The sequence below is a fragment of the Mustela lutreola genome, chromosome 12, assembly GCF_030435805.1.
Source record: "Mustela lutreola isolate mMusLut2 chromosome 12, mMusLut2.pri, whole genome shotgun sequence".
NCBI classification, from domain to species: Eukaryota; Metazoa; Chordata; class Mammalia; order Carnivora; family Mustelidae; genus Mustela; species Mustela lutreola.
This window is the reverse complement of record NC_081301.1, coordinates 61,913,613-61,934,409: the sequence shown is the minus strand read 5'-3', so window position 1 is coordinate 61,934,409 and position 20,797 is coordinate 61,913,613. Positions and strand designations below refer to the sequence as shown.

Sequence of the window (20,797 nt, the reverse complement as noted above, 5' to 3'; positions counted from 1 at the left end):
AATCAAAGACCCCATTGGGGCGCCTGGGTGGCTCAGTGGGTTGGGCCGCTGCCTTCAGCTCAGGCCGTGATCTCAGTGTCCTGGGATCAAGTCCCGCATCAGGCTCTCTGCTCAGCAGGGAGCCTGCTTCCCTCTCTCTCTCTGCCTGCTTCTCTGTCTACTTGTGATCTCTGTCAAATAAATAAATAAAATATTTAAAAAAAAATCAAAGACCCCATTAAAAAGGAGAATTATAAAACAATATCCCTGATGAACATGGATGACAAAATACTCAACAAGATCTTAGCCAATAAGATTCAACAGTACATTAAAAGCATTATTCACCAGGAGCAGATGGGATTTATTCCTAGATGCAAGCATGTTTCAACATTTGCAAATCCGTCAACATGATGGATCACATTAACAAAAGAAGAGACAAGAACTATATTACCCTCTCAATTGATGCAGAAAAAGCATTTGACAAAATACAGCATCCTTTTCTTATTAAAACTCTTCAAAGTATACGGATAGAAAGAACATAACTCAATATCATAAAAGTCATCTATGAAAAGCCCACAGCAATTATCATTCTAATGGGGGAAAACTGAGACCTTTTCCCTTAAGGTCAGAAACATGACAGGGATGCCCACTCTCACCACTATTGTTCAACATAGCACTAGAAATCCTAGTCTCAGCACTTGGACAACAAAAAGATACAAAAGGTATTCATGTTGGCAAAATAGAAGTCAAACTCTCTCTCTTTGCAGATGACATGATACTTTATGTGGAAAACTCAAAAGACTCCACCCCAAATTACTAGAACTTATATAGCAATTCAGCAAATTGGCAGCGTACAAAATCAGTGAACAGAAATCAGTTGCATTTCTATACACTAACAATGTGACTGAAGTAGAAGAAATAGGAATCAATTCTATATACAATAACAGCAAAAACAAGAGGATACCTAGGAACAAACCTAACCAAAAAGGTAAAGGATCTACACTCTAGAAACAATAGAACACTTATGAAATAAACTGAGGAAGACACAAAGAGATGGAAAAACATTTCATGCTCATGGGTTGGAAGAATAAATGTTGTTGAAATGTCTGTGTTAACTAATCTACACATTCAATGCAATCCCTACTAAAATCCACAGAGATTTTTCACAGAGCTGGAACAAACGATTCTAAAATTTGTGTGGAACCAGAAAAGACCTCGAATCACCAGGGGAATGTTGGAAAAGAAAACCAAAGCTGGGGGCATCACAATGTCTGACTCCAAACTATATTACAAAAGTGTGATCGGGGCGCCTGGGTGGCTCAGTGGGTTAAAGCCTCTGCCTTCGGCTCAGGTATGATCCCAGGGTCCTGGGATCGAGCCCCGCATCCTGCTCTCTGCTCAGCGGGGAGCCTGATTCCTCCTCTCTCTCTGCCTACCTCTCTACTTGTGATCTCTGTCTATCAAATAAATAAATAAATCTTTTAAAAAACAAGTGTGATCATCAAGACAGCATGGTATTGGCACAAAAACAGACACATACATCAATGAAACAGCACAGAGAGCACAGAAATGGACCAACTCTATATTGAACTAATCTCTGACAAAGCAGGGAAGAATATCCAATGGGAAAAATTCTCTTCAATAAATGGTGCTTGGAAAATTGGACAGTTACATGCAGAAAAATGAAACTGGACTATTCTCTTACACCATACACAAAGATAAACTCAAAATGGATGAAAGACCTCAATGTGAGACAGGAATTCATCAAACTCCTAGAGGAGAACATAGGCAACAATATCTTCAACCTTGGACATAGCAACTTCTTTAAAAACACATCTCTAAAGGCAAGGGAAACAAAAGCAAAAGATGAATTTTTCTGACTTCATCCAGCTGAAAAGCTCTGCACAGAGAAGAAAACAGTTTACAAAACTAAGAGGCAACCGACAGGATGGGTGAAGATATTTGCAAATGACATTAAAGATAAAGGGCTGATATCCAAGATCTATAAAGAACTTCTCAAACTCAGTACCCAAAAAACAAATAATTGAGTCAAGAAATGGGCAGAAGACATGAACAGACACTTCTCCAAAGAAGACATACAAATGGCTACATAGTAGCCAGACACATATTCAACATCATTAGCCATCAGAGAAATACAAGTCAAAACCACAATGAGATACCATCTTACACCAGTTAGAATGGCAAAAACTAACAAGATGGGAAACAACAAATGTTGGAGAGGCTGTGGAGAAAGGGGAACCCTCTTACACTGTTGGTGGAAATGCAAACTGATACAGCCACTCTGGAAAACAGTATGGAGGTTCCTTAAGACATTAAAAATGGAGTTACCCTATGACAGAGCAATTGCACTGCTAGGTAATTACCCCAAAGATACAGATGTAGTGAAAAGAAGGGCCACATGCACCCCCAAGTTCACAGCAGCAATATCTACAATAGCCAAAGTGTGGAAGGAGCTAAGATGTCCTTCAGCAGATGAATGGATAAAGAAGACAAAATTCAGGGAAAACTGGGTGGGTCAGTCAGTTGAGTGTCTGTCTTCAGCTCAGGTCAGGATCCCAGGGTCCTGGGATTGAGTCCTTCGGGCTCCCTGCTCAGTGGGGAGTCTGTTTCTCTTCTGCCTCTGCCTGCTGCTCCCCTGCTCAGTGCTCTCTCCCTTCTCTTAAATAAATAAACCTTAAAAAAAAACACACACACAACTATGTGGTTCATATATACAATGGAATATTACTTAGCCATCAGAAAGGATAAATACCTACTATTTGCATTGACATGGATGGAATTGGAGGGGATTATGCTAAGTGAAATAAGTCAAGCAGAGAAATACAATTATCATACGGTTTCACTCATATGTGGAATATAAGGAATGACATAAAGGAAGGGGAAACTGAATAGGAAGAAATTAGAAAGGAGACAAACCACGAGAGACTCTGGACTCTGGCAAACAAACTGAGGGTTGCAGAGGGCAGGGGGTTTAGGAGATGGGGTAACTGGGTGATGGGTATTAAGCAGGGCACATGTTGTGATGAGCACTGGGTGGTATATGCAACTAATGAATTGTAGAACACAATATCAAAAACGATATGTTGGCTAATTGAACATAATAAATAAATATTTTTAAAAAGCCAGAGGGAAAAACACCTTACCTTTAGGGGAACAAAATAAAGAATTATGGCAGATTTCTTATAAATAAAAATATGCAAATAAGAAAAGATTGGAGTAAATATTTAAGCTACTAAAAAAAAAAAACACCACCTTAGAATCCTATGCAGTGAAATTATCCTTCAAAAGTGAACAAGAGGGACACCTTGGTGGCTCAGTCAGTTAAGGGTCTTCTTTCAGCTCAGTCAAGATCCTAGAATTCTGGGATTGAGTCTCACATCAGGCTTCTTGCTCAGCAGGGATCCTGCTTCTCCCTCTGCTTGCCACTCTTCCTTGCTTGTGGTCTCCCTCTCTCTGACAAATAAATAAATAAAAATATTTTTTAAAAAAACCCACAAAAGTGAACAAGATGAAGCTAGAAGTGTATAATGCCAAGTGAAATAAATTAGTCAGAAAAAGATAAATGCTGTATGATTTCACTCATATATGGAATTTAAGAAACAAAACAGATGAACATGGGGGTTGGGGGATGGGAGAGAGAAGTAAACCTGGAAACAGACTTTTAACTATAGAGAACAAACTGAGGGTTGATGGAGGGAGATGGGTGGGGGATGGGTTAAATGGGTGATGGGTATTAAGGAGGGCACCTACTGTGATGACCATTGGATGTTGTAAGTGATAAATCACTAATTTCTACATCTGATACTAATGTTGCACTGTATGTTGACTAACAGGAATTTATTTATTTATTTATTAAGATTTTATTTATTTATTTGAGAGAGAGACAGTGAGAGAGCATGAGAGGCGAGAAGGTCAGAGGGAGAAGCAGACTCTTCTTGGAGCTGGGAGCCTGATGCGGGACTCGATCCCGGAACTCCAGGACCATGACCTGAGCCGAAGGCAGTTGTCCAACCAACTGAGCCACCCAGGCGCCCCATGACTAACAGGAATTTAAATAAAAACTTGAAACTATTAAAAAAAAAAAAAGGAAATAAATAATGACTTCCTCAGATGAAAACTGAGAGAATTAATAGCTAGCAGAAATTACCTAAATTTCTGCTCTTTCCTTTGGTCTTTCTATTTTCCTGATGTTCGAAGAATGTTTTGGGGGTTTTGTTAAATCATTTTCTTTTTGGGGGCGCCTGGGTGGCTCAGTGGGTTAAGCCACTGCCTTCGGCTCAGGTCATGGTCCCGGGGTCCTGGGATCGAGTCCCGCATCGGGCTCTCTGCTCAGCGGGGAGCCTGCTTCCTCCTCTCTCTCTCTGACTGCCTCTCTGCCTACTTGTGATCTCTCTCTGTCAAATAAATAAATAAATTCTAAAAAAAAAAAAAATGTTTAAAAAAGAAAAACTTTAAAAAAAAAATCATTTTCTTTTTGTTTAGGGAATGTCCTTCAATTATTTTTTTCAAAGGCTAGCTTCTAATTCTTAGTTTTCCTTTTGTGGGAATAACTTGATTTCCCTTTCATTCATGAAAGGTCTTTCAGAAGACAAAAGATTCTAGGTCAACTCTTCCTTTTTTTCAGCACTTGAAAAACATGTGATGTGTTCCTGTCCTCCATGGTTTCTGATAAAAAATTTGTTAGCATTCAGAGACTTTTTCCCTATAGATAAGGTGTTATTTTTGCTTCTTTCATCATTTATCTCTGTCTTTAGTATTTAGCAATTTGGCATGAACTTTTTTGGGTTTATCATTTTTAGGGAAAGTGGTTATCTTGTTTGAGATTTTTCAGTGTCTTAGTCAACTTGGGCTGCCATAATAAAATACCATAGAGTGGGTAGAAACAACAGAAGTTTATGTCTCACAGTTCTGGAAGCTAAAAAGTCCAATTCAGTTCTTGGTGAGAGTTCTCTTCCTGCTTTACACATAGATACCTTCCTGCTAGGTGCTCACATGGCTTTTCTTTGGTGTGTACATAAGAAAAGGGAGGGGTTAGGGGCTGGGGAGAGAGAAAGAAAGACAAAAGAAATAAATCTTCCTCTTCTTATAAGGCCACCAATCCTATTGGACTAGTTCCCCAACCCTTAGGATCTCATTTACCTCTTTAAAGCCCCTATCCCCAAAAGCAATCACACTGGGGTTAGAGCTTCAATATATGAATTGTGGTGAGGAGTACAATTCAGTCCCTTGCACTTAGCTTCTTAAAGATGTAGGTTTGGGGGCGCCTGGGTGGCTCAGTGGTTTAAGCCTCTGCCTTTGGCTCAGGTCACGATCTCAGGGTCCTGGGATGGAGCCCCACATTGGGCTCTCTGCTCATCAGGGAACCTGCTTCCCCCCACCACCACCACCAACCCTGTGTGCTGCTCTGCCTACTTGTGATCTCTCTCTCTTTGTCGAATAAATAAAATCTTTTTTAAAAAAGATGTAGGTTTGTATTTTTTTTTTTATCAAATTTAGGAAATTTTCAAACATTATTTTTTTCTTCAGCTCTTTTCTCTTTTTCTCCTCTCCTTGGACTTCAAAAACATGAATGCTAGACCTTTTGTTATATTTTCATATGTTTCTGAAGCTTTGTTCATTTTTTTTCCTCCTATTTACTCTTTGTTGCTCAGCTTGGGTTACCTTTACTGCTCCACTTTCAAGTCCACTGGTTCTTTCCTCTGTCCTTTCCATCCTGTGTAAACTCCAGCCATTGGTTTACTTTCTATTTATTTACTGTATTTTTCAGTTTTAAAATTTCTATTTAATTCCTTTTTATGTTTCTCATTAAGTTAAGGATTTTCCTCATTCTCAGTATGATTAGTAACTTTGTATTTTATCTAGGACATTTTGAATATTGTGAGACTATGGTTCCTATTTAAATCTTCCATTAAAAAAATAAAAATAAATCTTCCATTTTATAAGGCAGTCAAACTGTTTAGGTTTAGAATGTATATCCTGGGGCGCCTGGGTGGCTCAGTGGGTTGAGCCTCTGCGTTCGGCTCAGGTCATGATCCTGGGGTCCTGGGATGGAGGCCCGAGTCGGGCTCTCTGCTCAGTGGGGAGTCTGCTTCCCTTCCTCTCTCTCTCTGCCTGCCTCTCTGCCTACTTGTGATCTCTCTCTGTCAAATAAATAAATAAAAATCTTAAAAAAAAAAAAAAGAATTTAGAATGCATATCCTGGCCCATTTCTGTGGGCTGTATTTGAAATGTCAATTAGTTTTCAAACCCTTTGCAGTGCTATTGTGGTCTGCCCCACTGGGGTACTTCCCAGAACAATTTAAAACCTGGGCAGTAGTCCACACAGTTCCATGTGCTGTGTTGATTATGGTCAGTTTCATGTGTCGTCCGCTCCAAGGTCTGCTCACAACTTCACACACAGATTTAAAGAATACCATTTTCCAGTTCTCTTTCCTAATTCTCAAACACAGAGTTGAGGTGGAATGGCATTCTTAATGCAGCGATGCTCAAAAATGTCCCATCTCATGTCTCTATAGAGCTTGGTTCAAGGAGTGCTGCCTCTGTTAGTGCAGGGCAGGGATGGCCAGCAAGGCTCCACCCCACAATCTTGCCAGACCCAGCTATGAGGGAGATGGGTTTGGCTTTTTTCATGGTGTCTACCTGGAGTAGGACAGGTATGGTCAAACATGTTTTATCCTTCAGAGTCACTATTTTCTCATTCTTTTGACTAGTGAGGGCAGGTTTCCCCTTCCCTGAAGCCTGGATACACATGAGGCAAAATAAAAACCTCAGGAATCTCACTGCTGGGTCATTTTTCAAGTCCTAAAGTGCCTAGGCCACCTCCTTTTCTCCACCTTTCACACTCTTCTGATAAGTGCCTTTTGTATTTCAATACAAAATATTGTACTGCATTTTTCCAGAAGCAGAAGTCTGGCTCATATCTCTGTTTGATCTATACAGAAGACATAAATTTAGATAGATAATAGATTATGAAAATTTATGCTGATGATAATTCCAAATGAAGCTGTTACTTCTAATTTCTAGAACAGATTAAAATAGTACTGTGCAACTGGTATGTGGCTGTTAATCTGGGAAAACTACTTTTCCTCTATACGAATTGGTAAAGACCACCAGAAGCACTTAATTTCACCTGTCAACAGAAGCAGTATACTTGCCTATCCCACCACAGGGCTGTGTCAACTTTTCAACTTTCTGTCATGCTATAATCTGCTAGGGTCTTGGATTGTCTTGCCCTCCTGAAGGACATGATGCTTGAAGGACCTGGTGAGCAGAATGCAAGAGTTTGTCCTTGGTAAGACATGAAACAGAGTAGAAGATAAACCTCATTAAGATTCAGGAATCCACTACCTCAGTAAAGTTCTTAAAGCTCCAGTGGTATTAGTCATGTTGAGCTATTCACTTCAAAGTAAAAGACAGTTTTGTGAGCCTTAAACCCATTACCATTCAAAAAGAGGCACAATGCTTGGTGGGCCTGTTTGGATTTTGGAGACTGTATATGTCACATTTATGTGTACTACTCCAGCTCATTTACCTATAAAGTTGCCAGTTTTTAGTGGGGCCAATGAAAGAGGAAATATAATCTTGTCTAACCCTTGGGATTCATGACCTAGTAAATCCACTGCTGGCCTGTCTGTGGCACATATGTGTAAATCCAATGTTGGCCTGTCTGGTAAGCACTAATAGGAGAATCACAGAATAAACACATAGGTTTTGAAGCGAAGCCATGCCATTTCCTGCAACAAAATGCTCTTTTTCAGAAATAACTCTTGGACTGATCATAGGCCACAAAACTGAATACATTAATAATGAGTCACTTCAAGTAGAAGTGGTATCCATTCTATTATCCAGTAGATGGGTTCAACCAGTTTCTGAAGGTTCTAGTAATTTCATAAACAAATGCTTAAGACTCCTGTGACACTTATTTGTTCTACATTGACTCCTCCTTTTCAGTCCACATGTATTGTCTCATCAAAGAAAGAATTGATGCACAATTGGTTCTTCATGATATTTGATAAAAACCAAATGGAACTAATATATGAAACTATAGTCACACTCACGAAGTGCCTTGAAGGACAGCAGGAAAGAGAAATTCTCTAAATGGGCAGAATTTGAAATAATTCATTTGGAAAGAGAGATGTCCAGAGCTACAAACCTCACTGACTCTGGGATAGTGGCTAATGGTTTATGGATAATGGGTTGTTGCAAAACAAGACTGGAGAATCAGTGAATAGAAGAGAAGTTACTCAGACCTCTTAGAATGTCACAAAATGAGAAAATTAGCTTTCCATGTGAACATTCACCAAAGAGCACTGACTGCATGTGAGGCTCCCAATAATCAAGTGGACAAGACTGCTCACTCTGTGTATGTCAGCGAGAATCCGTCCCCAACCACCCCAGTATTTGCTCAGTGATGTCATGTTGAAAATGTCCAAGGAGTACAATATGGACTTAACAGTGCGAGATTACCCTCATTCTAGTTTTTGACTCTGTTGATTTAGAGAACTTAGGTCCAAGGAAAGTAATGTTTCATTCAGGAAATACAACAATGATCCTATTGAACTGGAAGCTAAGGCTGCCTCCTGGACATTTGGGACTCTTCATGCCATTAAATCAACAAGCAAAGAAGGGGACTACTTTATCAGGTGAGGCAACTGATGCTAATTATAAACAGAAGGTAGGTTTACTGCTTCACACTGTTCACAGTACTTCCATGTCCAATGACTAAAATGTAATGGAAAAGTATAGTAACCCTAGATAGACAGGGCCAGTAAGGGCTCAGACCCTTCGGAAGCGGAGGTTTGGGTCATCCCATTACTGGTAGAAAATCATGACGCTAAGGTACTGGCGGAGGAAAAAAGAGGACAGGATATAGGTAGTTTATTAAGGAGATTATAAATGTAAGTTATAGTGCAATGATGAGTTGCAGACACAAGCATGAAGTTCCTATGTACACTTTTCCATGTTCTGTTATATATGTACTTTATCAACCTTTCTTCCTGTTCCCCTTTTTATTCCTTCATATAAGTTGTGTTGATGGTAGTTAACATTATAAATTAATCCACTGTGTATAGAATATCAAAAGGGGATTATGACTGAACTAGAAATATCATTCATAATGATTGATGAGACTTTGGCTGTCCCCTTCCAGAGGAAATGGTGGATATGCTTTCCTTTGTATAAGAGAATGTTGCATTACATTAGGAAGGAGCAGGCTATTTTTGCTGCTGTTATTTGTAAACTTGAATATAAATAGAAAGATCTGTATGGGTGCTGAGTAGCCAAAGAAGTAGACTGTTTCTTTTTCTTTATCCAAAACGCATTTCCACTCCCTTTTATTGTCTGTATCACAGACGCTGGAGAGTCTTCGAATTGTAGTTCTCTGATCACATTTCCTCCAGGATCTTGGATGAAATTTACAGTCAGCCACAAATACACTCAATGTTAGTTAGGCACAAGAGAGGCAAAAGTCATTTCTTTCTTCCTCTTGCAGCAGTGGATAGGTATGTGCGATGAAGCAGACGGGAAATATAATGACCACAGGTATTTCACTGTTAGTCACCCCTCTCTATGCAACAAGGCAGCAATAATGCTTGGTGGCTAGTTCCTGTAGTTCTTGTGTGACAGCCACAACTCACTGCTTTCAGGACCACAGCAACAACTCAAACCTGGAAGCCGGTGGTAACTTCCCCTGACTTTCTCTTCTTCAATGTTGTAAACACCTGATACCTAATATTAACCCTCTGCCTGAAATGCCCAGAGTGATTTCTGTTTTCCTGATTGACCTCTGATGTATACACTTTCTCATGTTAAGCCAGCACATCTAAAACTCATTATAGCAATGATTTAGGTAGTAATTCCTTGTAGCTGATAGTTTCTGCATAAGTTTTTAAAATCCCAAACAAACCACGCAGATGAACTGTTTGAATCCCAGCAGCCCCTGCCTGTAGGTTGAGATCTTCCATGTCCAGTAATCTGGAAGAAAGAAAGTAACCAAAATTTACTGTAGAGTTATATGACAAGAGTTTCTCAGAAATATGCATATAGTTTTCATTTACAACTATCTCACCTCAGTAGAGATTGTCACATTCTTATGGTTGGAAGAAAATACCTCAATGTTGATCCAAGTTAGTACTCTTTTGTGTAGTTGTTTCCTCGAGTTCTGCTATTGATGATGTGCAAATATGATATATATTGAGGATTCCTATGAAACATACATATGTTCAGTGAAGTCTTTCTTCATAACTGGAATGTAGAAATAGCTATAAGCTAATCAGCTCAATAAAGGGGCATTTTGACCAAGAAAGGTGTTTTCATTGGAGTGCTGTGCATAAGAATTTCTGACTAGGAGTCAACATCATAAATAATTGTAAAAGAAATCTAGAAACAAGCAAGGATGCCCACAACTGACATATTTATTTAACATTATTTTGGAAATCATAGTCCTATATTAAATCTTAGCCCTGTATTAAATCATAGCCCTGTATTAAAGCTTGTCAAGTTTCATTATTTTAATTTTTATAAGTAGGTGTTCACAAATAACCAACTGAAATTAATTTGAACTAATAAAAGAGTTTCAATAGATTTCCTTTACATCAGCAATGATCACTTAAAATGAGAAAAATTGCATTAATAATACAACACTTGGAAATAATGATAACACTAAGTACTCAAAATTTATATTATAAAAAACAAAGCTTCACTAAGAGAAAATATTTTAATAATGAAACAAAGAGGATGTTGTAAGGAAAACCTAAATATAGTAAAAAAAAAATGTTCACTTCTGCACAAAATAATGTATAGGTTTAGTTGAAGTCTAGTAAAAATCCAATAGTAATTGGAAATTTATAAAAAGTCAAAATTTTTAAATTTTATTTTTAGAGAAAGAGAGAACCTGCAGTCAGCAGGGGTCGGGGGCGGTGGGTAGAGGGAGAGGGAGAAAGAATCTCAAGCAGACTCCCAGCTGAGCGTGGAGCACAAGGCAGGGCTCTATCTTACAACCCTGAGAGCATGACCTGAGCCTAAATCCAGAGTCAGATGTTTAGGGGTGCCTGGGTGGCTCAGTCAGTTAAGCAGATGCTTAAATTTTGCTCAGTTTATAATCCCAGGGTCCTGGGATCCAGCCCCACATCAGGCTTCCTGCTCCATAGAGAGCCTGTTTCTCTTTCTCTTTCTGCTTGCCCCTTTCCCACTGCTTGCCACTCTGCCTACTTGTGCTCTCTCTCTCTGTCTGTCAAATAAATAAATAAAATCTTAAAAAAAAAAAAAGAGTCAGAGATTTAACCAACCAGCCACCTAGGCACCCGAAACATGTCTAAATTATAGTTGGAAATAATAAACAATAATTATTAGGACTTTTTTTTAACATAAAGAGTGATGATGGTAGAACTTTAAAAGTTACAACAATGTGATACATACATGAATCCTAATTCAGTTCTGGCTCAAAACACTAGCTTTTATATAAAATATAAAAATGACTATTACATGGCATAATTACATGGCAAAATCTAAAGAATTTTTGTTAATTATTCTGGGTGTGATAATGGTTACATAGGACAATATTCTTTTTCTTTTTTTTTAAGAGAGAAAATGTGTGAGCGGGGTAGGGGGGTCAGGGGGAGAGAAAGAGGGAATCTCTTTAAGATTATTTGCTCCACTCTGAGTGGAGCAGAGGCAAGGTCTGATTTCATAACCCTGAGATCATAACCAGAGCTAAAAATCCAGATTTCTCAACTGACTGAGCCATCGAGGCACCCCAGAATAAAGTTCCTATTCTTTTTTTTTTTTTTTTTTTTTTTTTATTTTTATTTATTTATTTGACAGAGAGAAATCACAAGTAGGCAGAGAGGCAGACAGAGAGAGAGAGAGGAGGAAGCAGGCTCCCCGCTGAGCAGAGAGCCCGATGCGGGACTCGATCCCAGGACCCTGAGATCATGACCCGAGCCGAAGGCAGCGGCTTAACCACTGAGCCACCCAGGCGCCCCTAAAGTTCCTATTCTTAGGGTTAGTGTGAAGGGAGAGATTATGGTGTCTACAATTTCTTTTAACATGGTACAGAAATTTAAAAGACAGCCATTTTGTTAGAAAGTGGAGTAGGGATGATAAAAGTATCCTCCAGACTAAGAAGGCACTTTACAACTGAAAAATGAGTGAAGCCACTCCATGCCATTTACACAGTTTTACTCAGGGTAATTTTCAGATGGGAAGGTAGGGAGGGATGGGAGATTTGGCAGACAATAGACCAGGCACTAAGAAGCTATTCTCTGCCTAGTTTGGACCTTAGTCTACAGCTTTTATAGAGTGCAGGGTGGGGCGGGGGGGGGGTTGGGGGATCAAAGGGTAGTTATCTAATGTGGCCCCACCTGTGCACCAGTTTTCTCTGTTAGTTAGCTAAAGTGGTACCTTCTGGGCACCAGTTATCTACTAGTTATCTGAGGGCACCTGGGTGGCTCAGTGGGTTAAGCCGCTGCCTTCGGCTCAGGTCATGGTCTCAGGGTCCTGGGATCGAGTCCCGCATCGGGCTCTCTGCTCAGCGGGGAGCCTGCTTCCTCCTCTCTCTCTCTCTGCCTGCCTCTCTGCCTACTTGTGATCTCACTCTCTCTGTCAAATAAAAAAAATAAAAAAAATAAAAAAAAAAAGTTTACTAGTTATCTGAAAGTGGAGCCTTCTGTGTGCGAGTTTAGGGAAGATCAGAACAAGCCTTCCCACATTCTGTTCAGGGCATACATTAACCTCCAGAAGGCTCAGAACATGTAACCCTGAGGGAGGCCATTTCTTGGGCATGAACAAGATGGAGGGCCAAACATGGAGTCAGTATTGTTAGCTGACAACTCTACACTCCACCCTCAACATGTTTTTTTTAAAGATTTTATTTATTTATTTGACAGAGATCATAAGTAGGCAGAGAGGCAGAGAGAGAGAGAGAGAGAGAGAGGAAAGCAGGCCCCCTGCTGAGCAGAGAGCCCGATGCGGGGCTCGATCCCAGGACTCTGGGATCATGACCTGAGCCAAAGGCAGAGGCTTAACCCACTGAGCCACCCAGGTGCCCCCACCCTCAACATCTTTATACACCATTCTTCCATGATGACCCTAGAGTCAGATGCTGGGAGGTGACTTGCTTTCCTATGCCACAGCAACAATACTAATATAGCTATCAGACCAAAGAAAATACTTAGAATTATGGTTCTCCAGCAACTGTTAAATAGTAAAGAGGCCTTTCCACAGACCCAACAGTTGTAAGTAGTGGCATATGACAGGAAGATGTTTCCCGATGTGACAGAAAGAAACACATCAGCAATAGGAGGCTAGGGGCAATAAGACAAATATTTTATAGGCAATAGGTATTGTAAATCTTCATTTAGTAACAACATGGTAATCGTTTGATCTCCATGAGTCAATACTACTGCTGGCTTGGGTATTTTCCCTGGGGAGTGATACCGTATATTTTGTTCCTTAGTATTATTAGAGGGTTTGTCTATATTGTACATAGGCATCTCAGATGGCTTTCATACTAACAATCCTGCCTCCATACCAAGTGTCAGAGATTGAGAAGCAGTTATTTGCATATAGATTGGGCCCTGACAAGGTAGAACTGGGGGTTAAGAATAATACCAGACATGACCCCTTGGCCCCAAGGGATTAGGACACCAAGCCACCCTGTGTGGGGTGGCACTCCCAAAGCAATTCCCAATGAACTAAAGTCTTATCAGGTAGGAGGTTTTATGGCAATTGCACAATGAGTCCTTCTTCCCAGATAGGCCTCCGACCTCCTGACGATACTGTAACCCTAGCACCAGAGCTGCAAGGATGTTGTTGGTTAGGTATTCATATGCAGATGTCTGTACTGCTATAGACATGGCATTAAGGAGTTGAATTGCCTCTGTTCATCTCAGAGACCATCCTCTGGGGGAACCTTCGGGTGACAGTCTTTAATGTGTTTTTTATTAGTTCATCCACCCTTTCAGTTAGGCCTGCAGCAGTGGGACTGGATGACAGGTAGAAAGTCTACCCATTCTTGGACTTCATGGCTGGTAAAATGTGTCCCTTGGTCACTACCTATCTGAGCCCTCTATCATTGTTAATTCCTTTGTAGTTGCAGTCTGATTAGCTCTTTTATGGGCAAAGGCTTGTATAAGTCCTATTGACATGTCCATACAGGTTAGTGGGTATTTGTGCCCTTCTGAAACTGGCAAAGGGCCTCTATACTCTATTTCCCAATGAGAAACTGGGCATTTAGTCCATCCATTATGCCCAGCATATGGCACAATAGCCATTGCCTGAGGTGGCGCTGGGAACAGTTCTTGTCAGCAGCTTCTTAATTGGAATATTTTAAAGACAAATGCAATCTTTTTACTATTTCATGAGTGGTTTGGGGACTTCAGTATTCCAACTTACAGTGGACACATTCTGCTGCATCAGATGTGGTCAACATTTCCTCTAGCAGAAGAGCTTGTGCCTGGGCTAGAATGCTTGCCTTATGATTGCCTGGTAGTGTGAATGAGGAGTAAGCAGACACCAGCAATACTTGGATGGCTGCATCAGGCTTGGGGCATATTTTCCAAATATCTTTCCATAGTTTTGTTCCCCACAAGAATCTGTTTAATAAAACCCAAAATTCTTTGTGCTGCTGCAATATCCATGTTGTTAACACTTCCCACACTGTCTAGCTGTCAGTGGCCAAATGGATGGGTATGGTCTCATGCATCAACACAATTCATACCACTCTCAATTCTGCCCATTCACTACTCTGTTTAGTTTCTTCTTTGAACCAAAGTACATCAAAATCCAATCAGATACCAGAGGAATGCCAAACTGGCTGGTTTCCCTGACAACTGCCATCAGTGTACCATGTGTCCACTGGAGGCATGCCTACCCCTTCCTTTACTTATGGGAGGGTGGCATAATGTCCTTGACTTCTGGAAATTGGGTAGGTTGATATATGTGACCAGCCCTACTAACAAGTGAAGTTCTCTGCAGAGAGGTTCATATCAACATAGGTAGGCAGTCAGTCCTGTTGCTGCAGTGTAAAATATACAGCTAATAGATGTTTCTTGATGAGACTATATACCTGGTTTCTGTTCCCTTCCATAATTGAGACCAGAATCCTCATGGGATTTGTCTCCCATTCTGTCATTGCCAGAAGTCCAAGCCAAACCCTTCTGGATATGAATGTACACTAATTCACAACTCACACCTGGCATTTATATCCCCAGGGATATAGTTTCTTCTTTGAAGAAACAAGTACAGGGCCTGTACTCATTTTACTACCATTTTTACCTTTAAGAAATCCTCTTGTTGGTTAGCACCCCGGTTACATTGTCTTCTCCTCTTAACCAGGCATCTGTACTAGATGGGGAATAACAGGTCTCCTTTCACCCAATAAACCAACAAAAGTCTATAATCTCTTTACCATTTTAGGAATTAGGAAGGTTTGCATTTTATCAATGACCGCTTCTAGCATCACTTTTGCCTTACCCAACCAGCTAAAGCCTAGGAACTACACTGATTGATCTGGCCCTTGGATCTTGTTGGTATTTACCTTCTACCTTTTGACTTCAAGTATGCCTATAATGACATCTGCTTGACACAAGGAAGATTAATCATTACAGGTTAACTTAACATCATCTAGATAATGAGAAAGCACCATCTCCTCTGGCAATATCCATTTTTCCAAATCTCTGGCTACCCTCCTTTGACAAATTGTGGGACTATGGACATACTCTTGGGGTATACTCCATTGTCTCCCATTCCATTTGAAAGTGGACTGTCTTGGAGTCAAATCCTAATGGAATGCTGAAAAAGGTGTTAGACAAGTCCAATACATAATGAGATGTCTTAAAGGATGACATAATTGTTTTTTCTAACAATAACATCATATTAGGATGGGCAGAGTAATTTATTGAGTTCCCTATAATCCTGTCGTTCCCCAGGTCCCATTATATTTCTTTATAGGCCAAAGAAGGCTATTCAATGGCCTTTGTGCAGGCCTGATCATCCCACCTTTTCTAATTCTCTAATTGTGGTCATAATCTTATTATGCCCCCCAAGTGGCTTACACTGTTTTATGTTTATTACTCTTTAGATATGGTAGTTGTACAGATTCCCATTTTGCATGACCCATGACTATGGGTTTCACTACTCAAATATGCAAACTGAATTTGCCCATCGTTATGGTTAGATCTAGATCTTGCAAAATATCTATGCCCCCAAATACACTCGGGAATGGAGGAAATGCACACTAAAAAAGAGCACAAAAGGGATGCCTGGGTGGCTCAGTTGGTTAAGCCACTGCCTTCAGCTCAGGTCATGATCCGAGTGTTCAGGGATCGAGTCCCACATCGGGCTCCTTTGTCAGCAGAGAGTCTGCTTCTGTCTCTGCCTGCCATTCTGCCTGCCTGTGCTTGCTCTCTGTCTGTCTCTGACAAAAAAAAAAAAAAAAAAAAAAAAAAAGCAGGAAGGAAGACTGCCCATCTAGGTAGAGAAGAATCTGTATAGCCTTGATAATTTGTCCCTCATAATCACCAATAGCTTTTATTTCTTTCTAAAAATTTGAGGAGCCTCCATAAACAAGTGTGCACTCAGCTCCAGTGTCTGTTAGAGCTAGTGCAGTCTGTTTGTTAGTGAGAGACCAACCAACAGCCAATTCAACATCCAGCCTCTGGTTGTTTCCCCACTGCATGCACTAGAGGACAACTTTGGCCCAACCCCTACTCTTTAGGGATAAGGGGGTATTTACCCCTAAAACTCCTCTGCTAGTGGAGGGGCACTCGGCAATACACCCAGCCCTTCTTAGCCTTCCTTAAGGAAGCAAACTGCTCTCCCTTCTCAATGCTTTCCATAGGATCAGCAAGACGGAACTGGGTTTGTCCACATTTTTTCTCTCAGGATCCCAGATAATATTAGGAGTTGCCGAAATTGTTTATGAGAGACTTTGATGCCCTTCCTGCCATTTTTTTTTGTTGTTGTTGACAGTATTCTCTGTTTTTCTCCATTTTTCTTTTAATTCCAATTAGTTAGCATACAGTGTAATATAGTTAGCATACAGTGTAATACTAGTTTTAGGTATACAATACAGTGGTTCAAATCTATACATCATCCAGTGTTCATCATAAGTGCATTCCTTAATCCCCATCACCTATTTCACCTATTGCCCACCCACCTCCCTCTGGTAACCATCAGTTTGTTTTCTATAGTTAAGAGTCTGTTTCATGATTTGTGTCTCTCCCCCACCCTTTTCCTTTGCTCATTTGTTTTGTTTCATGAATTCCACATATGAGTGAAACCATATGGTATTTGTCTTTCCTGATTGACTTATCTCATTTATCATTATACTCTCTAGCTCCATCCACGTCATTGCACATGGCAAGATTTCATTCAATTTTATGGCTGAATAATGTTCCATTGTGTGTGTGTGTGTGTATAAATAAATGTGTGTATTTGTATATGTATATATGCATATAAACATATATGTGTAAATAAAATATATATAAATATATGTGTGTATTTATATATACATATATATCCTCTTCTTCAATGGATACTTGGGCTACTTCCATAATTTGGCTACCATAAATGATGCTACTATAAACATAGGAATGCATGTATCCCTTTGTATTAACATTTTTGTATTTTTTTCTTTTTTTGGTAGATACCCAGTAGTGTAATTCCTGGATGTTAGGATAGTTCTATTTTTAACTTTTTGAGGAAACTCTATATTGTTTTTCATAGTGGCTGCATCAGTTTGAATTCCCAACACTATAAGAGGGTTCCTTTTTCTTCATATGCTTGCAACACCTGTTGTTTCTTGTGCTTCTGATTTTAGCCATTTCTAAAAAGATATTATTTATTTATTTGACAGGCAGAGATTATAAGTAGGCAGGCAGAGAGAGAGGGGGAAAGCAGACTCCCTGCTGAGGAGAGAGCCCGATGCGGGGCTCCATCCCAGGACCTCGGAATCATGACCTGAGCTGAAGGCAGATGTTTTAACTCACTGAGCCATCCAGACGCCCCTGATATCTTGTGATTTTGATTTGAATTTCCCTGATGATGAGTGATGATGAGCATCTTTTTCATGTGTCTGTTGGCCACCCAGATGTCTTCTTTGTGGAGAAAAGTCTCTTAATTTCTTCTGCCCATTTTTTACTTGGATTAGTTGTTTCTTTTGGGTGTTGAGTTGTGTCAGTACTAGTTTGGATACTAACCCTTTATCATACATGTCATTTGCACATACCTTCTCCCATTCAGTAGGTTGCCTTTTAGTTTTGTTGACTGTTTCCTTCACTGTGCACAAGATTTATATTTTAATGTAACCCCAACAGTTTATTTTGGCTTTTATTTTCCTTGCCTCAGGAGACATATCTGGAAAGATATTGCTATAGCCAATGTCAGGGACATTGCCGCCTGTGCTCTATGCTAGGATTTTTATGGTTTCAGGTCTCACATTTAGGTCTTAATCCACTTTTTAGTTTACTTTTGTGTATGGTGAGAGAAAAGTGTTCCAGTTTCATTCTTTTGCGTGTAGTTGTCTAGTTTTCCTAACATCATTTGTTGAAGGGACTGTCTTTTTCCCATTGAATATTTTTCCTTCTTTGTCAAAGATTAACTGATCATATAATTGTGCAATATTTCTGGATTTTCTCTTCTGTTTTATTGATCTATGTGTCTACTTTTGTGCCAGTACCATACTGTTTTGATTACCATATTTGTTTTAATATAAGTTGAAGCCTGGAATAGTGATACATGCAGCTTTTCTCTTTTTTCAAAATTGCTTTGGCTATTCAGGGTCTTTTGTGGTTCCATATAAATTTTAGGATTTTTTTTGGTTATAGTTCTCTTAAAAATGCTGTTGTTATTTTTATAGGAATCACATTAAATATGTAGATTGCTTTGGGTAGTACAGACATTTAAACAATATTTGTTCTTCCAATCCAGGAGCAAGAAATGTCTTTCCATTTCTTTGTGTCATCGTCAATTTCTTTCATCAGTGTTTTATAGCTTACAGAGTACAAGCCTTCCATTTCTTTGCTTAGGTCTATTCCTAGGTATTTTATTATTTTTGGCCCAATTGTAAACAGGGTTGTTTTCTTATTTCTCTTTCTGTAACTTCATTATTAGCATATAGAAATGCAACAGATTACAGATTTCTGTGCATTGATTTTGTGTCCTGTGACCTTACTTCACTTATTTATTAGTTCTAACAGATTTTTGGTGGAGTCTTTAGGGTTTTCTATATTTAGTACCATGTCATCTACAGATAGTGAATGCTTTCTTTCTTTCTTACCAATTTGGGTGCTTTTTATTGCTGTGGCTAGGACTTCCAGTACTAATTTGGATAAAAGTGGTGAGACTGGACATCCTTGTCTTATCCTTGACCTTAGTGGGGAAGCTCTCAGTTTTGCACCATTATGATGTTAGCTTCAGGTATTTGGCCTTTATTATGTTGAGGTATGTTTTCTCTAAACCTATACTGTTTAGGGCTTTATCACTAATGGATGTTTTACTTTGTCAAATGTTTCTTCTACATGTACTGAAATGATCATATGGCTTTTATCTCTTCTCTTTATGGATGTGATATATCACATTGATTTGTGAATATTGAACCACCCTTGCATTCCAGGAATAAATCCCACTTGATCATGCTGAATGATATTTTAAAACAAATTGTTGGATTCTGAGGCAAACCTATGGAGTCTCCTCTCTCTTTGGGAGGTTTGTATTCTATTATTCAATAAACTTTACTATCACTCATTAAAAAATAAACATATTGTTGGTTTCTGTTTGCTAGAATTTTGTTGAAGATTTTTTTCATTCATGTTCATCAGAGATATTGGCCTGTGGTTCTATTTTCTGTAGTGTTTTGATAATCTGGTTTTGTTATCAGGGTGATAATGACTTCATAAAATAAATTTGGAAGTTTTTTCCTTCTATTTTTTGGAATAGTTTGAGTAGAAAAGTATTATCACTTCTTTTAATGTTTTTATTTATTTATTTATTTATATTGTGGATGATTTCTAGTATACTAGCATTTGGTCAGAAATAGTCCATGGTATGACTTTGCTCTTTTTATATTTGTTGAGGCCTGTTCTGTGGCCTAATATGTGATCTACTTTGGAAAGTATTTCTTGTGTACTTGAAAAGAATGTGTATTCTGTTCTTTTAGGATGGAATGTTCTGAATGTATCTGTTAAATCTATCTGGTCCAGTATGTCATTTGTAGCCATGGTTTCTTTACTGATTTTCTGTTTTGATGATCTGTCCATCAGTGTAAGTGGAATATTAAAGTCTCCCACTATTATTGTGTTATTATCAATAAAGTTCCTTTATGTTTGTTATTATTTCATTTATTTGGATGCTTCCATGTTGGGTGCACAAATATTTACAATTGTTATATTTTCTTGTTTGATTTTCCCTTTATTATTATATAGTGTCCTTCTTTGTCTCTTTTTACAAACTTTGTTTTAAAGTCTTTTTTGGGGGCTCCTGGGTAGCTCAGTGGGTTAAAGTCTCTGCCTTTGGCTCAGGTCATGATCTTAGGGTTCTGGGATCAAGCCCCACATTGGGCTCTCTGCTCAGCAGAGAGCGTGCTTCCTCTTCTCTCTCTCTGCCTGCCTCTCTGCCTAACTTGTGATCTCTGTCTGTCAAGTAAATAAACAAAATCTTTAAAAGAAATAAAGTGTATTTTGTGCACAGGAATCAGTTGTTTTCTTATACACTAACTATGTAACTGTAAAAAGAGAAAATAGAGAATTGATTCCATTTACAATAGCACCAAAACCCAAGATACCTTGGAATAAACCTAACC

At 39.2% G+C, this 20,797-nt stretch overlaps 1 long non-coding RNA gene across 4 annotated transcripts in view; it reads right to left on the bottom strand.

The window, feature by feature from the left end:
- The window catches only part of LOC131812234 (uncharacterized), a 64,646-nt gene that overhangs the window by 9,914 nt on the left and 33,935 nt on the right, over positions 1 to 20,797 (bottom strand). For 3 of the 4 annotated variants that reach the window (XR_009346284.1, XR_009346286.1, XR_009346287.1), the window contains exons 2-3: positions 7,151 to 9,972; positions 3,253 to 3,449 (exon numbers count right to left, since the gene is read on the bottom strand). This is a non-coding gene — a long non-coding RNA (uncharacterized LOC131812234). Of the gene's footprint in view, positions 1 to 3,252; positions 3,450 to 7,150; positions 9,973 to 10,066; positions 10,202 to 20,797 lie in introns of all 4 variants that reach the window. The other variant, XR_009346285.1, reaches the window with a different exon arrangement.